This window comes from Dermacentor silvarum, chromosome 5, assembly GCF_013339745.2.
Source record: "Dermacentor silvarum isolate Dsil-2018 chromosome 5, BIME_Dsil_1.4, whole genome shotgun sequence".
Classification (NCBI taxonomy): domain Eukaryota; kingdom Metazoa; phylum Arthropoda; class Arachnida; order Ixodida; family Ixodidae; genus Dermacentor; species Dermacentor silvarum.
In genome coordinates this window covers 84156751-84163906 of record NC_051158.1, presented here as the reverse complement: position 1 = coordinate 84163906, position 7156 = coordinate 84156751, and positions in this window count along the sequence as shown.

Sequence of the window (7156 nt, the reverse complement as noted above, 5' to 3'; positions counted from 1 at the left end):
AAGTTGTGGGCTCGAGTGCCTTAATTAACTTCATCATAATTAACACCAATGGTTGCGGGCTCTACTCCCACCAAAGGTCGAGGGTTTGAGTGCCTTAATTGTATCTTAATTAACTTTGCCTTAATTAACACCAAAAGTCGTGGGTTTGACTTCCACCAAAGGGCGAGTGTTCGAGTGCCTTAATTAACTCTGCCCTAATTAACTTGCCTTAAGTAACTTCGCTCTAATGAACACCCAAGGTAGTGGGTTCGACTCTACCTTCACCATGTCAATTGGAATCCAACTTTGAGATAATTTGGAGATGTGGCCGATTCGCCCATCTCTCCAAGTGGTTTTGACTCCCAACAAAGGCCGTGGGTTAGAGTGCCTCAATTAACTCTATCTTAATGAACTATGCCTTAATTTGCTTCGACCTAATTAACACCAAAGGTCGAAGGTTCAATCCCCAATTTTGGTGCCATTAAATTTTGGTGCTGCAACGCTGGACATCGGATTTTTCGACCATTGAGCCATTTAAGGATTTCACCTTAATAAGTGTTGCAATTTATATTTTCACATTCACACGTTTACACCTTAACAAAACATTTCAAGCAAAGTCACCAGCTACATGCCGACAATGGGGGTAACTGTGCCATTAGTGTGCCTCAGCAGATGTACCATCGAGGACAAATTAAATGCGAACAGCGGAGTGTGTGTCCGAAGCATAACTAAAGGTATACTGTGCATGTCGTCGGCCAGTCATTGTGCACGTGCGTGGGGATGTAGTTCTCGAGGAAGAGTGCAGAGCTGCTCGCCCTATTGCGATAAACGTCACCCGTATTTTGTCCGAAAGTTGTTTTCTCATCTCTCCTCGGCAGTGCCATACCCACCTGGCAGTACAGTGTTATGGTGACTAGCACCATCGCTACATCTCTAGTGTGATATAGCTGGCATGCTACCCAGCTTGCTAACGTGCATTGCTTTGCTTTTGTTACCACCATCAAAGCTGACAGTGTCTAATCGTAATTTGAATGGCACGAAAAATGTATTGCATTGGATGCGCAACAACAGTGCTAGCCACCTTAAAAGTAATCACAGATAGGAATGGCACTGCAATAGTGGGGTGAGAATACAAGCTTCAAACAAAATACAGGTGACGTAATACGCACTAGGACAAGCAGCCCCGCACTCCGCATCGAAACCACATGCATGTACATGTGGTACATGTGGTTGTACATGTAACCACATGCATGTAAAATGATCGCTGGCCGACGCTGCAGACTGTGCTTTTAGTTACGTTTTGGCCACACACTCTGCTGTTCCCATTTCATTTGTATTCAATAGTGCATCTGCTGTGGCACTCGCAGGTATGCAGCTCAGTATAGCGTCAGCAGGAAATATCCACTAGATGTTCTATGGACCTCCTGCATCCCCAAAAAAGAACCTCTATTAGAGGTTACTTATGTCCAGCTGCGACATCCTTTCAACGTTAGAGCAACGTGATCTGGATGGGACTTAGATTATCCATGGTACGTATTTGTAATGTTGTTTGGATAAATATAGATATCTATAGGATGTGTGCAATGTCTCAAACATGATGTTCTATGGACATCTATGGTACATTAATGGTTCACTGGGGTGGTACTCACTCTTGCCGACGTTCTGGGGATGAAGCCCTTCCTTTGAAGGTTAGGGATACAAGGCTGGCGGATGAGCAAATTTCTGTATCCTGGGGGAAAGCCGTGCATCTCGGAAGTGCCGGTAACACGTTCGGACAGTTGCAGCAGTGGTTCGCGAACTTGGCCGCACAAATTCATTCCATTCCATAACATGCCAGTCACTATTTTTGCAGCCAACTACTGCACACGTATTCAATCCGCATGATTCAATCTAGCATGATAAGAGCACAGTGTGTTAGCGAAAACTCGGTTGCATTTCCGACAGCTGATCGCACAGAAGCAAAGTAGAAGCGGGAATGGTTTCGTATTCGTGCGCGGTCGCTGAGGAGACGTATGGCGCACCGCCGTGAGCGCCATCTCGTTTCTCTAAAACAAACTGCTCCGCGAAAAGGGTCAATAGTGTCGACGTATTTGGCGAAATGCTGGGATATTGATGAGATTTCTCTTTCTCTCTATTTTCTTTGTCCTAGCTCTTTTTCATCACCATCATCATGTTGTCCTCCTTTACAAGTCACTGCCGAACTCTGACCGCTCTTAAGAGGAAGCTATAGCTCGGGGTGAATACTCCAATTTTCCTACTAAGATACACTTGAAATGCAGAAATGCTTTAATGAAACAACCACTGCACCAGTTTAAATGAAATTCTAAGAAAGCAAGTCTAAGAAACAGAATAATAAATTAAAACTTCATGCTTACAAAAATGGACAAGAAACGGTAAGTTAAACAAAAATGAAGCACGAAGTTCACAAATCAGAAACTCTGTGAACAAAAAATTTAAAAAAAAACATTGGAGGACGCCTAAGCTTCGCCTTTAAGAGTGGAACGCCACAGCGTTATTGGGCCCATTGGCATCGCATTTTGAGTAGGCTTCACTGCAAAACAGCGTGCAAAAGCCAACTTACAAAAACCAACCTAGCACCGATCCCCTTAAAGTTGGCTTCACTTTTAAATGCAAATGCATTGCTGGGAAGACATTTTTCCAGGGACAATATAAGCCGTCTTATATCCAAATAAATGTGAAGGCCCTAGAACCTTTTTTTATTATTAGACAGTTTTAGTATAGGGTACGCAACTAATAGCATACGCTATAGTACAGTGTACGCGAAACAGTGCACGTTTATTACAGTTTTAGTTAACCTGAAAGATCTTCCGATCTCAAAGGCCATATGCCGTCGTCACGCCTATCTCTCGACTTCACTGATCGGTGGCGCTGACATAGCCTCCAGTGATTCCAGCACCTATAGGCGGAAAGTTTTCATTTCTCCGGGGGGGGGTCTGATCAGACATCCGAACCCCACCCATGTATGCATATATATATATATATATATATATATATATATATATATATATATACGGGGTGTTTCAGCGAACACTTTCAAAATTTATTGAGGGTTCCCTGTGGCAGATAGCCCAATTCTAGTTACTGACCTGGTCTACTTGAAGAGGTGGACATTACTTGCACAAAAAAATTAAAATGCATAATCGACTAATGAACAAAAATTCACTACTTCAGTTTTTAACTAATTACCTGATGGCCCATGTTGGAATTTACAAATTGTAGCCGTGAAGTTCGCAAGGCGGATCCACTTGGAACGAATTCTCGGCATGACACTAGTTTCGAGATATTAATTCCCGAACTTAGCGGGGAAATGCATTGGCGTTCCAGTTAATTTTATGCTTCAATGCAACAAGCGACGTTTTGGTAAGTGGATCCGCCTTGCGAACTCCATGGCTACAATTTGTAAATTGCGATATGGGCCATCAGGTAATTAGTTAAAAACTTAATTAGTAAATTGCTGCTAATTATTTGATTATGCACTTCAATTTATTGTGCAAGTAATGTCCGCCTCTTCGAGTAGACCAGCTCATGAACTAGAATTGTACTATCTGCCACAGGCAACCTTTAAGAATTTTTGAAAGTGTTCGCTGAAACACCCTGTATATGTATATGTATAGGTATATATATATAACCTTTAATAACAGTTACACTGGAAACTTCGTGTGACCTCAGAAGATTGTTCACTGAAGTGACGAGTTTATATGAATATTTGCAAAACCTCAGAGTAGGAGAAAATTCAGTTTTACAGCCCGAGCCATGTTGAGCCATGCGACAAGCGGATTCAGTTAAAAACGTTAGGGAGATACATGTGTTTTGTGCGTATTAAGTCCCACAAGTACACATCTATGAAAATGCAATGTAACGCCTTCTAAAAGATTTAATACACAAGATACAATCAAGAAATATTTTCCTGACGAAAGGTGAGTTCTTGAGAAGACAAGACATAACGTATATAAACATTAAATGATACATAACAATTTCTGAACACAACTTATGACTAGAATTATTAGGATAAGTATAATGTGATTCCATAACGCCATGTTTAATTACATGTCAAAGCATGCCTTATGCCACTGGTTTCGTTTATTTTCCAGATGCAGAACAAATGATTATAGAGTAAAAATTATCAGGTGCCCAAATAAATAAACATACTATTAACAAATAAATAAATAAGACAGCGATATCTTAAAAGTTCGAAACGACTCGATAGCAAATATAGGAACAGCGTGGATTGTGGTATTGAGTGGCAAATGCAGCATACAACGAATAAACATTATAACGGAAAATGCACAGATAGACTAGAGAGTTTTACAAATAGCGCAACCACGCATCTTTTCTTACCCAAATGCCCTCACTCTACTTGCGCTGTTATGGACCCCATTGTCGTTCCTTTGTATAACTTTTTGCGTTGTTTTCTAAGCCAGGTGATTTGCTCTGACTTGTAAGTCGGTGACTTTCTCTCTCCTATTGAATACATCAGTTCGTTGTCTGATGCGATGATTTCACCATCATTGAAAAAGTGTTCGTTCGGGCACTTGATCTGGAAATGAAGTCGCTGGCAATCTTAATCAAATTGATTTTGCGGGAGAGTTCTTTGTGGGCGTTAAAAATTGCCAGATGGTTCAAACGGGCTTGTCCAGTCGTCGACCGCAAGTACATTTTCAGTCGCTGAAGGCAAGAAAAGAACCTCTCGGATGTGGTTGACGAGACCGGTACGGCCAAAGCAATTTTTTTAGCTTGGTCATTTCCGGCAGAAGGTTTCGCAAGTGTTCGCCCTTGCCCCCTGCAAACAGGTGCATGACGTCCCCAAATGTGTGCAATGATGCCGTCTTTGCTGGCTTAAAATGTCAGTCAGCATATCTCTGTGCAAAATCAGGCGTCCTGGTTCAGGGTCGTCACCGTAGAACTATGTTATATATGCTTCGTCTTCCTTCCCTATGACAAGCTGCTCAATGTGGCACTTATGCTGCCACATATCAGGTGGATATCTGTTGTTTAACGAAGACGGCACTGTGACAAGTACTTCAAGAACCTCTGGCAGTACATGTCACTCGCTGATGGAAACACGTGAGCTGAGGAACCTTCTTGATAGTGGCGTGGAGTCTTCTTTCGCCTAGCTGCTAGAGCACACAGGCCCTCAACTTCTACTTTTCCTGCCTCTGCCATGCATATGTGGGTCACGCACTTCATTTTGGAGTTAATCTGCGCCGAGTTAAAGCTTGGGCCATCCGAGATGGTTGGTCCCTTCGCGTGCGCTGTCTCTTTGCGCGCCTAGTGTTATGTTTCCGCTGGTGCTTATAGGTGGAAAATACGCTTCCTTTTCAGCGTCGGACGGGTTCTGGCGAAGTACTGATAAGTGAGGTGCCCTCTATTGGTTTTGCCATTGGTGGTCATGCTGTGTTTGTAGCCGGTGCACATTGCAACGTCCGCAGCCGCAGTAGAAGCGAGCTCGAGGCCTGTTTTCTATTTCTCCTTTTATTGCGACAGCAATTGTATCGACACCCCAGGCAAATTTTCGCTGTCGTCGTCGCCATGATGTTCCGTATAAAGTCCAAAAGTCATATGAGTATGTATATATATATATATATATATATTTCTCGCACCCATACACTACGGGTGCGAGAAAAAGCCCGTAACGCTGAGCCGTAACACTTGATGGGCATTATCTTCCCACGCGCTCAACATTCGGGTTAGTTGGAGGTCACGTGATCAAATGTGCGCACAGGGAGGAGAGCACGCGTCTTCTCATCTAGCCTGCCGCAGCTGCAAATTACTGTATGCAGTTGACGCTTACGCGGCCTGCGTGCCGTATCCAATGTTGGTAATCATTGGGGGGGTGCAATGATCAAAGGCGAGCAGGGATGGCTGCTAACTTCATGCGCGCTGTCTTCCTTCTTAGGCTGTTTTTCCGCGCCCCAAGTGTTGCAGATCGCATAGCCTAAGTTAAGAGACAGGGGTAATTGGAGATTGCTGACAGAATCCGTCCTGCAGTGGACATAAAAATATGCAGATGATGATGATGAATCTAATTTTCGGAGTCGCAGTGAATCGCATGGCTGTACGAACCGTTCGCCCCCGCTGCCGGCGTTCATCATAATGCCTGCGTTGTGATAACGACTGCTCGTGGTCATCCAGCGAGATATTTACGGGTTTACATGGTCCGTGCATTGCACAATGTTTGTTATTTTAATTAGTGAGTAAATGTTACTGCAATTCAGATAGACGATATAACCAACGTGCAGACTCATGTGAGGGCCGCACTTTTTTGCCGCAATTTTGACGAGCCTTACAATTGGGACCGGGCTATTTTATCTAATTTTTCCAAAAACGAGTATGAAATCCGCCGTAAACCTCCGTGATCGCCTCCTCTCGCCATCTATAGTCGTGTACAACTTTAGAAGGCAGTGGCATTTGCCCCTTAAAGGCGGATGCACACGAGCATCCACCAATGGGCGTGCACTCTAGACTGACGTCATGAGCCGGACGGCCGGTGACCCCGCCGACGGAGGACATGGCAGACCGCGCTTCGAGCTGGGCCGAGTCGCGTCAGCGGGACTATTTCTTTAGTCGCGGTGGAAATCGGCTGCTGCGCTTCAGTGATCAGGGCAGGGTGCCGCTCTTTTGTCTTCTTAAGTTGTAACTGACTTTTTCTTTTTGTAGTTGCGACGGGCGAAAGTACGCTGCGCTGGAAAATTCGCAGTGGAGCGCGATCGGAATCGCGCTGAACGCGATTGCTTCTAGTTTGGATTAAATATATATATATATTTGCTTTCAAGTTGGAGGTACAACTCTTACACGGATTTATACGGGAAGAATCTTTTTCGTGTAATCCGCCTTTTTCACGGTGCGACTAACGGATTAGTCGCAAAACGTTTTGGAAGGGACGCGCGCGCGTCCCTGTTTCGAGGAAAGATCCCCTGAAAAAAAAAAAGAAAAAACGCTCGGACGCGCGATACTGCAAACACTCGTACCGTGCACCGAGTTGAAACTCCACTGGTACGTCGACGTCGGTGCGGTGCCGACAACGTGCGCAGCGTAACTGCAACTCCAGTTTGAAACAGAAAGCATCCAGCGTGTCATCCGCACTGCACCGAGCCACGTAGTTGCCGCCTTTCATTGATGGCTTGCAAATTTAACGAAAAACGCTCGCGCCTCACTT